Here is a 22,090-nt window from a genome sequence, read left to right as displayed (position 1 = left end):
ACTCTATCGTATCATTTGTAACTTAATCTAGGCCCTTTGAACCTATTTCTAGGTTGGGTATCGATTACAAATGACTCAACTTCTCACGGGCAAAAGTCTCATACTTTTAGAGGAATTCCATACATTTTCTCTTGTTAATCCTTTCGTCAAAGTATCAACAATATTTCCTTCATACCTTACATGATCTACTCTAACAACAACAATTGCGAGAAATTCTCTAACTGTGTCGTGCTTTCGACGTATCTGTCGATTCTTGCTGTTATTATAACATTTCTCTACTACTCCGGTAGCCGCGGTACTATCGCAGTGAATCAAAGTGGCTGGTATTGGTTTTTCCCATACAGGAATGTCTGACAATAGACTTTTCATTCAACCTGCCTCTTCACTAGATGCTTCTAGTGCCATCAATTCAGCCTCCATCGTAAATTGAGCTATAATTTTTTGTTTCTTTGATCTCCAAGATACAGCGCCCCCAGCAATTGTAAAAACATATCCACTGGCGGCCTTGGAATCATCTGAGAGAGTGTTCCAATTAGCGTCGCTAAATCCTTCAAGGACTGTGGGATACCTCTTATAGTGTAATCCTAGGTTTGTGGTTCTTTTCAGATACCGTATAACCCTCTCAATAGCATCCCAGCGTTCCAAACTAGGATTACTGGTAAACTTGCACAAAACTCCCACTGCATATGCAATGTCTGGTCTAGTACAATCATTTTCATAACGCAGACTGCCAATTATACTGGCATATTCAGATTGTCAAACACTTTCTCTAGTATTGTTGAAAAATTTCACACTAGGATCAAAAGGAGTACAAACAGGATTACAATCAAAATAATCATACTTCTTCAGAATTTTTTCAATGTAGTGAGATTGATCTAAAGTAATACCACTACTAGTTCTAGTTATTTTGATTCCCAGGATTACACTAGCTTCACCCAAATATTTCATGTCAAAATTCAAACTAAGCATGCTTTTAGTTTCATTGACAACATATAAATTGGAACAAAATATGAGCAAATCATCCACATACAAGCAAACAATCACACACACATCATTCTCAGATTTATAGCAGATGCATTTGTCACCTTCATATATTCTGAAGTTATTTGAATTCATTAAATTATCAAATTTCTCATGTCATTGTTTAAGAGCTTGTTTCAAACCATAAAGAGATTTTTCTAGCTTACATACTTTCTGTTCTTGTCCAGGTATTACAAAACCTTCAGGTTGTTCCATGTAAATTTCCTCTTCTAGTTCACCATTCAAAAAAGCAGTTTTAACATCCATTTGGTGAATAACAAGATTATGAGCAGCGGCAATAGAAATCAAAACACGTATATATGTTAATCTGCATTCTCACGTTGTCTAAATCCTTTAGCAACCAGTCTAGCCTTGTGCTTATCTACTTTTCCATCAGGTTTGAGTTTCCTTTTCAAAACCCATTTACAACCCATAGGCTTACAAGCAGGTGGTAAATCTACTATACGCCAAGTTCCATTAGACATATGAGAATCCCATTCATTATCTACAGCTTCTTGCCAGAAACTAGACTCTACAGAACTAAACGCCTCTTGTAAATTAGAAGGTTCTTCCTCTATAGCGTAAAATTCAAAATCAGGATTTTTATCTTTTGCCTCAGTCCTAGCTCTTTTACTGCATCTAGGTTCAACTTCAGTGATCCCAGTTTCTTCAATTCTAGGTTCTTCTAATCTAGGTTCAGAATCAGCACTAGGTAAAATACTAGGTATTGAACCCCTACTATTACCCCCACTATTTCTAGATTTAAAAGGAAATCTCTCTTCAAAGAAATCAACATCAATAGATTCAATAATAACCTTATTATTAATATCAAAGAACCTATAAGCTTTACTGTTTTGAGCATAACCAATAAAAACACATTCATAAGCTCTACTTTCTAACTTATGTAGTTTAGGACCATATTTTCTAACAAAAGCTAAGCAACCCCAAACTCTAAAATAAGAAACATTAGGTTTTCTATTTCTCCAAAGTTCATAAGGTGATATCATGGTTTTATTATTAGGAATGCGGTTCAAAACATGGCAAACAGTTAACAAACATTCACCCCACCAATGAGAAGCAGCACCAGAACTAAGCAAACAAGCAACAGTCAATTCAGTAAGCATACGATTCTTTCTTTCAGCTTTCACATTCATTTGAGGATTATATGGTGAATTTCTTTCATGTATAATGCCATTAGTTTGATAAATTTCAGTAAAAGGATCATAATCATATTCAGTGCCTCTATCACTACGAAATCTCTTAGTTTTTCTACCAAATTGATTTTCAAATTCAGCAATAAAGATCTTAAACTTTTCAATAGCTTCATTCTTATGGCTCAACAAATAGACATACGTAAAATTAGAACAATCATCAATGAAAGTCATGATATATCTTTTGCCATTTCTAGTTAGGATACTTTCATATTCACATAAACCAGAATGTATTAAGTCTAGTGGTTTGGATTCTCTTACAACAGATTTATGTGAAGTATTGGTTATTTTTGCTTGACTGCAGTATTTACATTTTTCAAATTCATTTTCAGAAAATTCAGGAAGAACACCTAACTTGCTCATGTTATTTACTAACTTTTTACCCACATGACAAAGCCTACCATGCCAAACATTAAAATAGCAAACCATATAAGCAGAAGAATCAATTTTATTTACAGCATCAACATTAAGCTTAAACATTCCATCAGTAGCATAACCCTTTCCTACAAAATTCTTATTCTTAGTTATAGTGTAAATATCAGACCCAATAGTTTGATACAACCCAGCCTTGTTGAGAAGATAGCCGGAAACAAGGTTCTTTCTCATTTCTGGAGTGTGAAGGACATCTTTCAGCATGAGTGTCTTCCCAGAAGTAAACTTCAACTCTACCGTACCAGAACCTTTCACCGTAGTGCTGCGAGAGTCTCCCAACAACACTTTCTTATCTTTAGTTTCAGCATAAGTCTTAAACATGGACCTATCAAAACAACAATGACGCGAAGCACCACTGTCTATCCACCACCCATCAGATCCACCAACCATATAGAACTCTGGATCAGAGACCATGGCAATTATAACGTCACCCACAATATTAGCTTGTGCGTTATTCTTTTCCTTGTTAAACCTGCAATTCCTAGACATGTGGTTTGGTTTATTACAGGTATAACAAAGAAATTCAGAATTGGAATTCTGTCCATTTTTTGATGGGTGTTGGTTCTTGTTTTGATTAGGCCTTCCTCCTTTCTTCTGGTTCGGGTTAGGTTTCATATCCCTTTTCTTAGGTTTCAAACTCGGATGAGTCTTATTGTTAGAAACAATGAGAATCTCTTCATTCTTATCTTGTTTCCGAGCTTCTTCCTCAACCCTGAGCTTAACAATCAAACTTTCAAGAGAAAATTCTTTAGACTTGTGACGCAAAGTATTACGAAAATCTTTCCAGCTAGGTGGTAACTTGTCAATCATTACAGAAATTTGAAATTGTTCATCAGTTTTCATACCTTCGGCCACAATTTTGTGGTAAAATTTTTGAAGTTCATGAGCTCGTGCAACAACTGATCTATAATCCACCATTTGGTATCTCACATACCGGCTCACAACATATTTCTTTGAACCCGCTTCCTCGGTGTCATATTTTTTCTGTAATGTATCTCATACATCTTTAGCAGTTTCAAAAGTTGAATAATACTCATATAAATCGTCAGATAATGTATTAAGAATGTAGTTTTCGCAATCAAAGTCATTATCGACCCATTTGTCAATGGCCTTTTGTTTCTCCTCAGGAGTTTGAGAAAAAACTTCTTCGAAACCACCGGTAGGAGGTGGATCTGCAGAGGCACCACCAGCACCAGCAGCAGCAGGTTCCAAGGTTCCAGGATGAACACTCGGCACAATCATATGCAGCTTCATTAGTTTGCGATAAAAGAACATCTTCAGCTTCCATCTTCTGAAATGCAACCCTTCAAATTTGAAAGGCTTGTTTATATCATCAACGCGCTTCTTTTCAACCTCAATAGCAAAATCAAATACCTTAAAATTGTTGGAAACAATGAACAATAATGAAATCGAATCTCAAACAGCTGAGTCGCGGACTAGGTCGCTATCTTTAAGGTATTTCGCGACCCTGCCTCTTGATTGTGCTAGCAGTCAAAAATTGTCGAAAACCTATGGGATAAAACAACTGATACTCTCTTTGTTCGATTTCTCTGCACCTTGAGAAATCGAACCAACTCTTACTCTTTTTATCACTTGCTCAGAATTCAATAGATGTAAAACAACCCGTTTTCATCCTCTGCAAAAACTGGTCTTATATAACTCAAGAGAATCAATCAAAATTAATGAAAATAAAGTCTGAGTAGCTGCCCTCATTAACCTTACGTAACAGTCAAAAAACGGGCAGATTATATTGTCAAAATTAAAGACAATTTATTAGAGAATAATTACCTTAAAACGTTTATCAAAACCAAAAGTCAAATGTGCAAAAAATAATTTTTTGAATCACAGACCTCCCAAAACCTCAAGGCTCCTCTCTTCCGGATTTTATTAAATACATATAGATATATAAATATACCTAGTCAAATGCATGGGGTAAAACTTGAACCCAAATTTATAGTGTGGAGCCCAAAGTAATACCACCACACTACCTCTCTATGTTTGGCATAAAATTACAAAGCTATGTTTTTAAGTATATACCCCGACAACTTAACAACCCTGCGAATTAAGTGTACATGTTGCATATTGAGTATCATGTAATGCATAATTATGATTGATTCAGATGGGTCTTTTATTGGCAGGACATCCGGAATAGGTTGTAGACAAATTGTTTGGGAAAGTCTGCATCCAAATGTTTCTTCAAACATGAATTTTGTAGAATCTATCCAGTCTTATATACAAGCTTGGCCTACTATATGATTTACAGAGTTGAAAGCCTTGAGTATTTTTTAAGAACACAGTTTTAGTGTTCACTAAACCTTTCAGCGGGCACCTTGTCATTTATCATTATCATATTCTGCCAATAAATATGTCAAATTACTGATTGGAAAAAACAAGGATAGTTTTGACAGATGACTAGTTATTGTGAAATCCAACTTGCATTATTATTATTAGTTGGAAAAACAAATCAAAAGAGAAAAAGAAAATGGATTGAAGGCTTATAATATAGTATAAATTAGCAAAATATGGACATTCTTTGATTTTAGTAGAAAAGGAAAATGGATGAATGGAAGGCTTAGAATAAATTTTAGTAGAATCAATCATGTCTGATTAGATCCACACTACATTATACTTCTTATTGAGAGATTTTGGCTTTGTTTAGGTTATTTCAAATGGAATCTTGGATCAGTAAATTCCTTTTACTGGAGACTCAAAATGGCAAGGCGAATATTCCTAAGAATTATGTTAGCAACAAAATTGCTTATAGTACTGCATATCAATCTCACTAGACCATGCAAATATAGTACTAACAATAGCTCTGTGGTTCAAGAAGATAGATTATTACACAAGGTTTTTATGCTTTTGTAATTTGAAAAGACTAGACGATTTCACGGGCACAAAAGAGAGCACTGATCAAATCAATCTCAACTAGTACCACCATGCTAGAGAGAGTACTGTTGAACCAACCCTTTCTTTATTATATACTTATTAATGAACGAAAAAAGGGAAGTTTGCCAACAACATCATTATTACTAGACTAGACTAATTAGAATCAGTTATTTAAAATGGATTCGATCAATGGAATGAGCTAAATCATACTCAAAGTTGGATCATTTCTAGATCTTTCGTGCTTGCATAATTCAGTGGACATTGTCTTTAACAGGAACAATTTTGTTTCTAGTAGTGCATTACCTATTGATTTCATGCATCATTCCCGGCTTCATCATGCTAAGATCAGATAAGCGGTCTTGGATATTGTGAATTCCTTTGGTGGCCCCTTTTAAAGAATAAGCCAATGCAATTTTGACACATAAACATACTAAATGTTTAACTAAAAGTGTTCACTGTAGCTAGTCAGAGACTGAGAAGAAGAATATCTTCATATTGGAACCCGAGTATATCCGGTGGGGATGCGTCTTAATCTAGGCTTTCAATGCTCTTGAGAAGCTATATTTTCAATTCCAAGGTTGAGAATCAGAGTGGTTCAATTTTCTAGACTCCATCTCATAAGGAAGTTTTTGATTTTCTTTTACTTCTTTTTGTATTTCTTTTATTTATTTATTTATAAAGAAAGAAACCAAACCGAACCAAACAATGTGGAAGATAAGGTTGTAATAAGAAAACACCATGAGAGAATACATGGACAGAAATATAACAATTTGCAATTTCAATTCAAATTTACTGCTAAACCCTATTAACAACAATTACTCCTAAACCCCATCAAATCTTTAAGAATCTCAACACCATTTCCATATAATGAATCACCATCAAAAGTTTCAACAAAAAATCATTAAAAAGTAAATCCCACAGAAATGATGCTTACTTAGACTGAGTTGGCCAAAGAAGGAAGACCCCAGCTGTAAAAAAGTAGAAACAAAAGGATTAGTTAAAAGAGAAAACAAGTGATAGGTTGCACAGACTTGCAGGTGGAGATATGCTTCCATGGAAAAGAAGATCGAAGATGAGGAAGTCACTGCTTTGGGAAAAATGAGCAGCAGGTGAGAGAATAAGAAAAAGCTGTTCTAACTTTATTATAAATAGCGCCAACGGTTGACAAGACATTATAGGTTTTGTGGCAGTTACAATTTTATTTAACCAGTTCCACAGGAAACACAGTCACAACTAAAGACAAAAATTGTTAAAGTAGGGTCATTTTACACTCTTCGGAATTAGAATGACTAATATATGACACAGGGTACCAGAAAGAATTTTCATGAAACCAAAGCTCACATGAACAGCTTAGTTTATGCTCGGTATCAATTGAGCGATTATCAGAAAAAGTTAAGCAAAAAGTTCCAGAAGATGAGATTACCCTATCTGCAGACCCCCAGTTTCTGATGTTGCGAGTAGAAGCTTATCATCAGCAGCATCCTCTGCACGTTTCCATAACAGTTCAATTCCATCCATGCGAGCCATCCCAACCACGGACACTATAAGTCTTTCTTCCATCCTTCGAAGCATTGTACACATATACACGTCTCAATCTTCAACCATCACCTTACACTGTCAGATTCAAAGTAGCTACATTAACATTTGCGGGGTCAAAATTCATTATAAAAGAATCCATGGTTTCATTTGCACTACACAAATATGCTAAAAAGATGCTCAACTGCTGAAGCTTGGAGGTTACAAAAGCTACCAAGGAACAGATTATGTCAGGACATAAACAAGATGATCAAGCCCTTAGTGGCGCAACATGATGATGAGGGTTTTGTATATGGCATCTGGAGTTGCTATTGTGTTTTAAGAAATTTTTACTTTCTAATACAACAGATCAAAATGATGTTTTGGTTTCGGAATGGGAGTCAAACTTTATAGAAAATATAAGGCTTGATTCCCAATAGATCCATTTGTCAGATGACTATTTTTTGGTCACTTTGATCAGTTATCATGTAAATTATATTACCTTCCTACAAAAAAAGAAGAAAAGACAAGAATTCGCATTCAACTTCTAAGCTGTTCAAATGATGGATATATAATTGTCAAGTATTCATCATTGTCCAAGATAATTCACGTTGTATTATGTGCATATGCTCCGGTCCAATAGAAATGCATGGCTACCTCTATGTGGTTGTAGACTACCAAGATATAAACTGTTAGTGTAGTTGCAAGATGGAAATGAAGATTAATATTTAGTCATTGATGACGGGGTTAGATAGTTTCATATGCTAGAGGAAGATGAGTTCAGCGACTTACATGTCCCGGGACCACTCGAATTATTTCCCGTACATATGATCTAGATCCGTCATCCATCAAATGTGCATTGCTCTTTGCAAGTGGATCTCACAAGGAATCAATTTGGCTTTCTGTTTTAGACATTCCTCTATTGCTACCTACCTGCAATAGGGTTCAAGGAATTAGAAAACCAGCGGACAAGAAGCTTCCAAAATTTTCAGTAAAATCTATGGTTTGAACACCATAGGGCCAATGTCCTTCCATGCAAATCAAACAATACAAGAATGAAATATATCTGGAAAACATGATTAAGATGTTTTTCTCGGCAAACAGCTTGAACTCCACTCCTAGAATGATGCCATCTGCCTGCAGTCGCCGTTCCTCTCTAAACATATATCAATCTTATCCTGAAGGTCACCTGGGGACCTCATGGACCTGAGAAACATCTTAAAGCAGCCTTCATTAAGGTTTACAGGTCTCCAATTTCTAGGCTCCTCTATTTCTTCCTTGGTCTGCTCAATCTGCATTCAGAAGGATGGAAAGTAAATTCCAATTAGGAAACATCATTTTCATACAATCCGAAGTTAAACGATTATAGTTTTAAGGTGCAGTATCAAATCAAAAGATAAACAAGGTAGTGCACAAAAAGATGGTACTGTGTAAGAAGGACTTGTAAATTTTCTTCCAGCATTCTTGTAATATTGAATTTGCATTCATCAGTATGGTCTCGGTTTAGGGTAACTATATTATACGTATTGAATTACAATGCAGGGAGTTTTACCTACCGCAACTACTTGAGGCTTGATAGAATCGATCACCTGCAGTGCATTTTTGGGGGAGAGGGGGGGACTTAAAAAGGGCATTATCAAAGAAGATAAAAATGTATGGACACACTAAACTGATAAAATTGAAGAGAAACTAGGCAGGTACCTTTGAGCACTCTCTTTACAAACATGATTAGTTCCAACAAGATAGATTTGAGACCCATTGCTGGAATTCCTAAGTGGATTAACTTTACCATCATTGCGATAACAAGGAGGCGATTGATGAACTTGTTGGGTTGTTGTGTCAAAGTCAATCAAACCAATGAATATGGAAGAAAGCAACATATCTTTAGATACAATTTGGAATAAAGATGTATCTCTTTTGACCATGTTTTCTTCAAAGTAGAAACCCTAACTAAAAGATTGAAAATGGAGGATATCAGTTGAGACACATTTTTGGTGTAAAACTAGCTTGCTTTATCATCGATACTGCAAAGAAGAAAAAGAAATGTTGAATATGTATTCCTGTTTTTACCATAACTATATTCAACGGACTTTTCTCTGGGACTATTACCACTTGTTGTGGTGCTAGCTGCCTGCTAGGCCTAGGCACGTATTTTTGAATATTTGTAATTATATAGCTAAGTGAACAAGCGTAAAACAAAACATTATTACCTTTTAAAGTTCAAATTGAATGGTGGACTCAATTCCTACATCACATTTCCATACTAATTTAGCTTTTTAATAAAAGCTAAAGTTAAGGCTGAAATCAGTCACAGCCGATTGCTTCGCCACAAAAACAAAACAACCTTGGTATAGAGACGGCAAGGAATGGTAGAGGGGCGACAAATCTAATAAAACAAAAAGGGTCATTAGGTGGTAATTCAAATGTCCCTTATCAAATAAAATATGGAAATGACCAATTAACCCTTATTGTTAATAATCAAGATTAGTGATTGATAATCAAGTTTAGTGTTTCATAATCAAGATTAGTGTGATAACTAATTTTCACTTATAATAACTCTAAAATCAGATTTTTAGAGTTATAAAAATAAAATAAAAAAGTTTAGAGGAGAGGAGAAAAAAACTTATGTGATATTTGTGAAACCCTAGATTTTGATTCACTCAACCAAAATAAGTGATTTCAGTGGCAACTTTGAGGTGGGTGATTCTCTATATGATAGACAAAACAAGTACTACATACCTCTTGATGGAGATCCTGATATGGAGTATTTTTTAGATGGTGTAGATGTTTTAACCCAAAGTGATGGTCAATCTCAACCAATTGAAGAAATTAGCCAATAAAGTGGAGAACCAAGCACCGAAAATGACCAGGTATACTTCTAAACTAGTTCCCATTAGTTTTTTGTTGCTCAAAATTCTCTAAAGTACGTAAAAATATCAAACTTTTAAAATTTTCAGAAGAACATACGGTTGGAATTGAGTTCATTACCAACCGTACCTAGTGGTTACGGTTGCAAAAGTATTAGTTACCAACCTATGTTCTTCAATTTTGGGGAAAACCCAAACGTAGTACCAGTTACGGTTGGTTGAGAATTTTCGATACCAACCGTAACTCATTATCCTTTGCATGGCGGTATGTACTGCACCTAGTACGGTGGGTGTTTAAGAATTAGTTACCAACCGAACCTATCCTACGGTGTCTTATGTATTTTCGTAAAAAACCGCATATTACTCTGTATGTTCATACGGTTGGTTAAAATTTTCGAATAACCAACCGTACCCGAGGTTCGGTTGCTAATTTTTTATCGTTACCAATCGTACATGCGTTAAAGTTTATTTGCCTCTGTCATTAACAACCGTACTAATAAACATATATTTCTTTTGTTGCCTAGTTTAGACTAATGTTGGTATTTGTTATCCAGCTCTTTGTTGTACCTCCTACAATGGATGACCAACCTTTAGCAAATCAACTTCTCACCAAAGATTCTAGCTCTCACTATTTAACCGAGGAGACATGGGAGGAGAAAGACGATGCAAAGAAGTGGGATAAAGAACGAGGCAAGTTGATTAGGTGTATCATAGTTTTTAATGGTACCACTAAAGATAGTGCCTTTCAAATGGTTTGCGAGTGTAGTGGAAAACATAAAAGTCACGCAAAAAAGGATACCTTGCAAGTAGCAAAGACAAAGAGGAAGAATACTACTTTCAGTAAGAAGACAGGATGCCCCTTCAAGCTTCAGTTTAAAAGGAACAAGGAAAACAAGTGGTTTTTGGAGAAAGTTGTATGTGGTAGTCATAACCACCCTATACCCGAGAGTTTTCTATCACACACTTATGTTGGACGCCTTACCAAAGAATAAGAGAATATCGTAGAATCAATGACACAAATTCGTATGAAGCCGATTGATATCCTCGCTCACTTAAAGGAAAGAAACCCTCAAAATGCTTTTAATTTGGATAACATCTACAATGCAAGATAAAAATACAAGGCTAAGAAATGGGAACAAAGGCACGAAATGCAACAGTTAAAACATTTGGAGGAGATGCATAACTACTCTGTATTCCACGATTATGGTGAGAAAGGACGAATAAGACATCTTTTGTTGGCTAATCCCGAGTTTGTGAAGTTGGCACGGTGCTCTCATCAAATCCTTCTAATGGATTGCACATACAAAACCAACAAGTTTGAGATGCCGTTGTTGAACTTTGTCGGGCAAAATTCTACCAATGCTCCTTTTTGTGTTGGTTTTTTCTTCTTGAAAGATGAGCTCGAAGAGAGCTATGTGTGGGCATTGAACCAAGTGAAGTTATTCTACATAGAGGGATATACTCCAAAGGTCATTATTACCGATAAGGAACAAGCTTTTTTGAATGCAATAAGGAGGGTTCCCGGAAGCTGATAACCTTCTTTGCACGTTCCACTTATGGAAAAGTACTGAAACTAAGTGCATGCGCCTTGTCCGTCCAATCAAAAAGAGAGAAATGGAAAGAATAAAGAAGCTATCTTTACATCAACAAAAGGATGCCAAAGAGAATTTTAAGAAGTATGAAAAGTTGGCGGAACAAAAATGGGAAAGTTTTAAAACGGAGTGGAAAACCTTGACCTATTCTATCACCGTGGATGAATATGAGGATAGATTTCGTATGTTAGTGGCTTATTTAAAAAAAGGTTATCCAAGTGTTGTGAAGTACTTGTTGGATAATTGGTTGGATCCGCACAAAGAGAAGTTCATATCGGCCTTCACTAACCAATATAAGCACTATGACAACCAAGCTACAAGTACGGCGGAGTCATCTCACAACCGGTTGAAGAAGAAACTTCATAGTTGTAATGGTGGGTTAGTTACGGTTTTCGAAGCCATGCATTCGTATTTCCTCCGTGATCACGATAGAGTTATGGAGTCTTTTAAAAAAATCAAGTGCAAGAAACACACCAAATGGTTAGACAATGAGTGGCTAAGGGGAACTACACATCAAGTTTCGCACAAAGCAATTGAGAAGATAATATATGAAGTCCAACATTATGAATGGGCGATTATGAAGAAGAGTGTGTTTGTCCAAACATGACAAGTTTGGGACTCCCATGTCGGCATGTTATAGCCAAGTACCAATACAAAGTGATCCCTATTCAAGATGTAGATCCCTTTTGGAAACAATTATCCTTCCGTGAAACAATTTTTGATGATCAATTAGGAGGAAGGTTTGCCGATACCGAGATTGGAAGATCTCTAGAAGAGAAATATGCTTCACTATGCCAAGGCCAAAAGAAAATATGGTTGAGTAGCTTGAGAGATTTCGTATATCCACAATTTAGGTATGATATCAAGGAACCACCAAAGGGGACGAGTAAGTGGAGGCCTCCTACCAAAAAAAAGAGGAACGTAGGAAATAAAAAGGCAAGAGAATTGGCGGAAGAATCAAAGAAAAGAGATCCTTGTGGTTATGAATGGTTGCGAAAGGAATATGAAGCGGAGGATGAGATGGAAGAGGATGATGTGCAAGGTAGAAACAAACGAAAAAGAGGTCAAGCGAATAAAGGGGAACCAAACCGTCAAAATGTACAACAAAGATGTACCGAGGTGCGGGTTCATCTTCCTCCTCAACAACTACCTCTTCATCATCTTCTTCCTCTTCCATTTCTTCATCATTTGCTCCCTGCTGGTTTTTCAAATAGTGATTGTAGTAGTAGTGGTAAAAAGGGGTCTTTTCAGACTTGTGAAGAAAACAATTTTTTTTTAGATTTAAATTAAACACACAAATAAATAAAATAGTTCAAACCTTTAGAGAAAAACACCAAGACTTGGATTCCACCATTGACCCATTATTTGATAAATTCTAATAATTAATATTCATGCAATTTTTCTTTTAGAGTGATTCTAATATTATGCCTTTTGTAGATTTTTGAAGTAATAAATGTAAACACCAAGCATGAAACATCAAGAGTCTTAAACTAAGCATGCTCCATCAAAATGAATCACAATTATTCAATAAAAATCAATTTTTCAATTAAAATTCCATGCAAATAATCATGTAATAATATTGCAAATAAATAATAAAGTTAGAATTATACCATAAATAAGGACCAATGGCTTCCTCCGTCGCCTTGGCTAATGGGTTTAGCTCCTCATCCCAAAAACACACTCACAAGATAAATTCATGGCTAAAATAGGTGTTCTTATTGATGAATATAAGATGAAAAGGAATTTGCAACGCTGTAGTGGTGTTACAGCGCCACTGTTACAAAAGAGTATGGTAATTTAAGACTGCTGTAAACGATAACTATCTACTGCTGTGAAACAACGACAGTGGTACGAAAATAAGTCTGCTTAAGAACGACTGTCTCTGCGAGTCTGTTCTTCGTGTTCTTCAGAAGCTTTAATGGCAGCAGCAGCAGCAGCGTTGTCTCCTCTATAACTTCCTCTACTCGTCTCTAAACTCCTCCTAACTCTCTCCTAAGGGTTTCTAACCCCTCTTATGACTTGAAACAACTCTTATATATCCCACAGACCCCAAATATCTCGTATAAATTCCGACTTTTTCTTTCTTTTTCTTCTCTGCGCTGTTGAGAGAATAATCGCTTCTGTTGAGCTTTTTCACGTGTTGTTAGCTATAAAATAGCTACCAAACTCTTCCCTAGACTTGAATAAGACCGTGTACATGTTAATCCAGCGTCAAAGTCCTCCAGAAATCTCTCAAAAATCTCCTGAACTCGAAACAGAACACGTCTCTCTGTTGAGACTTTGAAACTCTCTCTCGGCCATTCCAGCCCAATTGGTTGGGTCCAATTGATTGTATCAGGCCTGTTTAGTCATGCAGAGTCCATACGTACCAAATACAGCAATTGAATCTCCTAAAATCACGTCCAAAATTCGATCTTCAAATCTGCCAGACGCTGCATGCATTTTCCCGCCATTTTTTTAATTCAAAACGTGAAGAAGGTGGGTGCCCTTATCCTGTGCTGTTCTCCCTTTAGCAGCTGCCTGGAAATAGGTCCCCCCTTAGTAATTAGGTTACCCCTTATCCAAAATCAAGTGTCCGTATAGCAAGTGTTCTCTGGGGCATTTTTCGCACTTTTTCGGGGTTCCTCCGGGGTATTTCTGGGGTACTTCCGGTACACTTCTGGGGCGCTTCCGGTACTCTATCAACGGAGGTCCAAACGCCGCATTTTCAGCCAATTTCGCCGCAAATCCTTATTCTTCTAAAAACACCTACAAATAAATAAAATAACCAAATAAGTACAAAATTGAGTACTAACAATATATACAAATGAGCTATATTAGACACATAAATGCGTCTATCACTCCCTCTTCCTCCTCTTCATCATTTGCTCCCTCTTCCTCCTCTCCACCATCATTGGTTTCTTTAGATTCTTCTTCAGCTTCATCATTATTAGTTCCTTCCTCTACAATTTCATTTACATTTCCTTCACGGTTAGTTTCAACTCTAACCTCTTTTTGATCATTATGTTCCACTCCTTCTAACTCAACTACAGATTGAGCCACAGGTTGTTCCCTCAACTTAATTTCAAACATATTCCTCTTTTTCATCTCATTCTTGTGGATACCTCTATTATTAAATCCTAAATGTTTGTCACCACGAGGGGTGAGCGTATGATAAATCGGGGTTAAGTTATTTCCTCTCTTTTTCCTACACAAGCATTACAATTGATTGATTAACTAAGAGCATAACAAGTAATATGGAAAACAAAACACAAAGATATTTCTGAGTAGGCTAAAGTACGGTTCGTAATTACATGAAATGCGACCAACCGTACCGAACTTCGGTTGGTAGCTCACTTAAATTTTTGAACCGAACACACAACTTCAAACATACAGGAGCATGTACGGTTGGTAACCTACATCAAGTTACAAACCAGACCCAAGTACGGTTCGTCTCGAAGGTTTCGACACCAACCGCACCCAGCTTCGGTTGGTAATTCAACAAAATTTCGACTCACAAATTTCTATATGTTCGATTGCAGATTGTACTGAGAAATAAAGATACAACTCTTGGATATATTATCATGATTGAGTCTGACTGTCTACTTGATTCTCACAGAATTATATTGGAGTTAGTCCATACAGATTTGTTAGGCCCCCTTTTCTTCATTGACCAACAACGGTGTTGGTTTCTGATGATAATCAACATTTCCATCATCGAAGCTGAATCGGCAACTGTTTCGAATTCTCAAAATCAAAAGGAATTTTCGCAGTGGTTTGATTCAATTTTTCTATACTAGATTTGTTAAGTAAATATTTTTTAACTTCTCTTGGAACTTCTTTTCCCACTAGTGAGTTATTTTTGTAATTCGTTTTGCTTCATATGTAATAAGAGTTTTGTCACTAAAATTAAAAAAGGGGAGATTGTTAGAGCATAAATCGATTGAACTCACCAAGCGTTGGTATGTCAAGTTTGGTTGTCATATTTTAGTATCAAAACTCATCTAGAGTCACTTGATTAAATACTAGATTCAACTTCGTTTAGGTTTGAAAGTCTAGGAATATTGAGACATACAAGTACTACTCCGAATACCTGAAGAATGTGAAGAAGAAACGAACTACAATGACGACATGATCCTTACACTTGCGGTTAGTAACATTGACATGAAAATTTTCATTCCTAACGTATCTTTCAAGTCATGCTATACTGAAAACATAGCTGCAAAGCTGTAGATACTGTACATATTGTATATAATACTCTAGTGATGAGACATGATTATTATAGTATGATCATATTATTGACGAATTAGATTACATAGTATAACGATTATCTTTTGAACTACGTAGATATATGATTATGTGTATGGGTTATGGTGAAGATTTCATCCTAGGAAACGATGTTTTACATTTGTTTAAAGGAAGTACATTCATTAAATTTTTTCGTGAATCGAAAGGGAAATCAATATTATTGGTTCGCCTATTCATTGCATATATTTGGATGACCAATAGGTGTGAGTTTGTAGAACAAATTGTAACTCAGGTTATGTATCTTGGTATAACCGATCACAATACCTAGACTTATGATTTCGTATGACCTGTCCTGGTAATTGGTGTAACCGATCCTAAGTAATCACCATGATATGGTATGATCGATCCTTGTAATTGGTGTGACTGATCTCCGTAATTGGTGTGAAAATCATATGTGTTGTGTAACCGATCCTTGTAACCGATCCTAGTGGCAGGTATGACTGATAACAAGTAGATACCATGTGTATATGGAACCGATCCTTGTAATTGGTGTAACTGATCCTAGTGACTGGTGTGACCGATCACAAGTAGGTACCATATTTAGGTATAACCGATCCTGGTAATTGGTATAACCGATCTGAACCCATATATGTGACTTGGAAGGAACAATCACCACTAACCATTGTGATTTGGTATGACCAATCACATAGTAGTCTTGGAATACTAGCAAACCAATTCTAAACTTGTATGGAAGTATGGTAGAACCGATTCCAAGAAGCAAATCCATGTAAATATGAAATAAGGATTTGTAGTGAAATATGTCAACATACTTTGAACACGAGCAGTAACTCTTATCATTTATTGTTCAAAGATATTCCTTCGTACTCAAGAGGATCTCGTGCCTAAATAAATTAAGAATCTTTTGGTTAAGGTTTTTGGTTTTATATGCTTTAATTACCATCAATTAAGGCATAGCTCTATAAAATAAAAATTAATAATGTGCATTTACTAATTGGAGACTTCCTATTGAGAGATTTCAGAAATATTGGACAAGCATTTATTGGAATTAGGAAAACCTAATTTGAGCATTCATTTCATATCTTGAGAATATTTTCGGTTTTGGAAATTCCTTGGTGTCCAAACATCCTTTGTCTATAAATACTTAAGTTTGCATTTCTAGTAAACCATCATAAGATCCACGCAAATTTCATTTCTTGTTGTTTCTGGTGGAGTCGTCTATTCGGAGAGGAAAGTATCCTAATTAGGTGAAATCTCTTACAACCACTCGTTTAAAGACTTCTGTGGTCAAAAAGCTCTACAAGTGTCGTTGGTGGGAAACTAGATAATTGCAGTGTTATTAGTTTTCGATTTGATTTGATTGACTAACTTTTGTTGAAACTTTGATTGCACCTAGTTTGTTTATGCTTGAGAACCTTCTCTTCTGATATAAGATTCACTCAGACTAGATCAAAGTATCGACGGGATCTTTAGAACTGTTGTTAGATCTGAAGACATCTTGTGATAATCCATTGTTAACAGACTCTGTTTTGTGCGTGATTGATAACAAGAGATTCAAGTGTTGTTGTGCCGATATTTGAAGATAATAGAAGATTTGAAGACGAAGAAGAATTCTTATTAGTTTTCGTATCTTGTGGATACAGTGCACAAACCTTGATCGGATGGGATCCAACTAGAATCAATTTATCTTTGATAGATATGATTGATTATTAGTTGCGTGAGATAGACATTTTCTGTATTTCTTCTTGATATCTATATTGATTGATTGCGAATCTATACTTGGCTATTCCGGTAGTTAAAGTTAGATTGATTTAACCATATAAAGGAGTTTATTAGATTAAACGGAAGATCCTTTGTCAACGACTCATCTATATATTGTAGGAAGATTGGTTAGAGTGGTTACTAAACAAATGCTTCCTTTGTTGTTTGAATTATGATCCAAGGACTTGTTATTCACATACATGACTCTAGGAGTCGAAGGCGCATGGATACTGAGGGAACTAAGTATCTAGGTGTAGTATGCTTGGTCTCAACTATACGAAGTTGGTATTAGATTTTGTATAACGTCTTAATTCTGAGAGTCTTCAAAACTGGACAAGGTCCCGGTGTTTTTCTGCATTTGCGGTTTCCTCGTTAACAAAATCGTATGTTGTGTTATTTACTTTACTTCCGCAGTATAATTGTTTTATATTATAATAATGTAAATACACTTTTTTTCGTATAAAAAAAGTAAATACACTTGTGTGTTAATTCTAATCACTTTATATTGATCCTATAGTAAATCGGTTTTGGAATGTAACTATTATCAAGTGAATATCAAATTGTTGTATTGTCTCTACTTTGTCCATAGACGATCACACTTGGTATCAGACTTATAGGTTGAAATAAAAATATTGTGGTGTATTTGGGTACCTCGTCTTTTCATATAACTATCAAAATAATGACACAAGATTTTATAAATAAAATTTTCATTAAATTTTTATTGGTAGTTGCAAATACACTTATATAAATATTGATATTTATCAACCATTGATTAGTATATTCCTAGAAAAAAGATTAAAAGGAAAAACTCTTCTTAATATTTGGAAGCACTTTGGTTGTTCACTGATGTTTCTTCAGTGCTCAAACCCTTGAAAGTAGTATCTAAAATATTTTCAGCGACCATCTCATGTTTTTCTAGTTTCTCATCTTGTTCTTTCATTAGTGTAAGTTCAGCAACATTCTCTTCGATCTTAGTCGTCATCCGATCCTAATTCAGAACCGAGATGATAAAAGCAACGATATAATCGATCATCCCATCAGAGGGGAACCACTAAGTCACCTTTTGATTTTGTTTGTCAAAATCTAGAAGCGTGGTGTATTAATTTATACATGATTCACTTAAATCAATCATGTTTCGAACTTAGATATCATCCTCAATTGAATAGGAGTTTAGATACTCATGGATCTAGTAAAACCTATGATATAAATATGAGATAATCAAAGAGAAATAGATATGACGATGAAAGAAATCCAAAACCTCAGCTTTTTCTCTTTGTTTTCTTTTCTCTTCTTCAAAACGTGTTTTTATAAGTCTTAAAAGTCCCCTTATACCCTTAAGAATCCTAGGTCTTGTGCGCACTTGAAAACCAAGTCCCTCTCACCCCCTTGAAAATGTATTTTCGCAAATTTTTCCAAGTGGGATCAGTCCAGAATTGAGATCGATCCTGGGATGGATCCCTGAAACCGCTTTACCCATAGCTTTCTCATATGCACTCGGAATAACCCAATCATTTTTTATTGCCTTTGTCTCTTCATTCTCTACTTCATAGAGATGAATACTCCTGAATTTTAAATTCCACTTGGTCCTTTGTCCACGTTCACTTCTATGTCCATTTCAACATTTTTTTTCTCATTTTTGGATGATTCAATCGGAATAACACAAAAAAAAAGAGCAATACAAGGTAATATGCAAGAAATATGGAAAATACGAATATGGAATTGATAATGGAATTAATAATATTAGTATAGTAAATTATGCACTTATCAACATACCAGTACTTGTAAGTTTGACTGAGTTATTCCCCTCATTTGTCAATTTGGTATACATTTCGGTTGCAATATGGTGGTGCATATGAGAGTTGGAAATGCAAGATCCTTTGGAAGAAAACAAAAAGTTTGGGAGTCCTCTTGAGAAACATTAAAACAAAAGCGTTCTTTTGGGCCTAATTGAACACAAGGATGTTAGGTTTAAGGAAAATATGACACTTTTTTCCGGCCTTTTTGACCTTGTTTCTTGTTGTCTTGGGTTGCCAATTCCCATTTGATTCCTTTTTCTTTTTTTGTTCCTGCTTGTATTCATCGAGTTGAGGTATCCCCTCTTAAAAACCTATCGCTTCATTGAATTTTCTCTCTGGCCAACCAAAAAAAAATGTTGATAGTGACTCTTCCATAAAATATGATTTTTTATATTTTTTTTATCTTGAAAATGCCCGTTTCTAAGATTGAGGTTATGCAATAGAGTATTGATCACCATTTAGGATTTTTTTTTCTAAACAAAAAAAAGGTAAAAGAAAACATGAAACGAAAAATCAGGAAACTATAAAAACAAAATAAATAAATAAATAAATAAAATCAGGAAACCACAAGCCCTAAAGTCCTGTAGGCTGCAACAACCCATTATGATTAATACTTGATGCAATATTTTCAGCATTTGATTACAGGTGATGGGGCTGGATTTGGTCCACCTCAACAAAGACTTGTCACTATGCCTCTTAAAGATGGAGGGTTTGGTGTATATACAATGGCTGACATAAGACAATTCTCTTATTTGGCTTCACATACTCAAACTCACCAATTGCAGAATAATATTTTGAGTTCCATTGACATGTCAACACTGAGCCACACATATCAATATGCTCTCAACCAGTTCGTACAAGCCTGTGGTCTTTCTTCTTTCAACGTCAACTCTACTGCCCCACATCCTATGAAAGTTTTGGCAACATAGTTTTTCGATATTGTTAATAAGGAGATTCCATCTAAGTTCAACTTCTCAGCGCGTGATGCAGCTTTGTGCAAGAGCAATAAACTTGACCATGCTATGGACTATTTGAAAGCTATTCCCATTCCTGGCCTTAACCAATCACTTGGTCCGTGGCAGTTCCGTGTTGTTGCTCAGTATCGGTTAGGCATTCCATTATTTCCTGAAGATAGCAGTTGTTCATGTTGTGGCCGTGCTATGAACGTCTTTGGAAATCACGCACTCCATTGTGCAAGCGAAGTTGGTATTAAATTCAGGCACAATGTGGTAAGGGATGTCATTATGGACATTTTCTATAGGTCTGGCGTAGCAGCTGGGAAAGAAGTCCCTTTGGGATTTTTATCTGACAATGATAACGCCCTCAGGCCTGCCGACATTCTCATATATAATTGGATCAACGGACAAGGTACTTGCTTCGACGTCGCCGGAGTTTCAGCATTTTCAGGCGGAGGGATTCGTAACTTCACACCTGGTCATGCTATATCTGCGGCAGTTGTTCGCAAGCATAACAAGTATTTAGACAAGTGCACGTCATAGGGATATCAGTTTTGCGACTTGGCTTTCTCGACTTTGGGTGAGCTTGGAGATGACGTCGTTATTTTGAAGAATTGTCTAACCAACTATGATGTTAACAACAAAGTAGGGAGTTTTCTTTTCCATAAGATAGGTTTGGCTATCCAAAAGGGCATTGGTGCACAAATTGTTGCTCGATTCCCGCCCATTCATGTGTAAATAACTTTTTTTATTTCTCTTAATAAAAGCCTTGAATAGTGTCTTTCTATAAAAAAAAAAAAATGAAAAAATGAAAAAAAAAAAAAAAAATCCTGAACACTTTGTGCCGCTATGCCAACCATCCAACTATATTTCAAGTCTTCAAGTAAGTAGCACTTGAACTAGGCAGTCGGTTTTGGAGTTAGTTACTACTTCATAATGGGCCAAATTCATCCAACTAATTCAGTTTGGGCCTTCGGGATAGAAACTACTCTTTGCAGTTAGGGTGAGCATGGGCCGGTATGGACCGGTTTTTGCCTCATCCGCATCCAATCCATTACACTACGGATTTCAAATTTGGCATCCGCATCCAATCCATATCCAATGGATATGCATCTAATGGATGCACGGATGGACGGATTGGATGCGGATAATCCAATGAATTTGTTTTAGTTAAAATTTATAGTAAAGAAAATAAGCTGACACAAATGACTCCTTACAAAACCTACATATCCTATATATGTATAGAAAAATAATATGCCATGTACAACACCCAAGGCAAATATCTTCAAAATTCCTAAATGATCCATAGTATTTTCTAGAAATATATAAATGCTCTTAAGTTAACGGATATGGATGTCCAACGGATTTTCAAGGTTGCATCCGGGTCCGATCCGTTGTCCGTTGGATTTCAAAAATTCCATCCGCATCCAATCATTAACAAACGGTCCGGACATCCATCTACAAATGAACGGTTGGTCCCGGTTAAATCCACGGATTACGGGTCAAATGCTCACCCCTACTTGCAGTATTTGCTGCTCTAACTCTAAGAATAGCTTCCTGCTACATGTTTATAGTTTTTGACTTCGTCTTCTGCCTATCCGACTGACTAAAGATAATCAATCTCAAACTTCTTCCTTAATATTTTATCTCGAACTTCTTCTTAATTAAGGATATATCAATTTTACAGACAAAACATTTTCTGATCTTACAGACAAAACATTTTCTGATCAAGTTTATTACTAAAAAAGTGTGTATACAAAAGTTGTGCCCAAGATGCTTTTAAATGGGCTAGCTGCAGTTTAAGAGAAA

General features: G+C 35.8%; 1 long non-coding RNA gene across 1 annotated transcript; it reads right to left on the bottom strand.

Moving 5' to 3' along the window:
• Nucleotides 1–6,288: 6,288 nt before the first annotated feature.
• On the bottom strand, nucleotides 6,289–8,002 carry LOC113320896. The gene is made up of 3 exons (XR_003346343.1): nucleotides 7,857–8,002; nucleotides 6,973–7,163; nucleotides 6,289–6,517 (listed from the first exon to the last, which is right to left on the bottom strand). It is a non-coding gene; the product is annotated as an uncharacterized LOC113320896 (long non-coding RNA).
• Nucleotides 8,003–22,090: the final 14,088 nt, after the last annotated feature.

Source organism: Papaver somniferum, chromosome 11, assembly GCF_003573695.1.
Source record: "Papaver somniferum cultivar HN1 chromosome 11, ASM357369v1, whole genome shotgun sequence".
NCBI classification, from domain to species: Eukaryota; Viridiplantae; Streptophyta; class Magnoliopsida; order Ranunculales; family Papaveraceae; genus Papaver; species Papaver somniferum.
The sequence above is the reverse complement of the archived record's forward strand: the minus strand, read 5'-3'. Positions and strand labels throughout refer to the sequence as shown.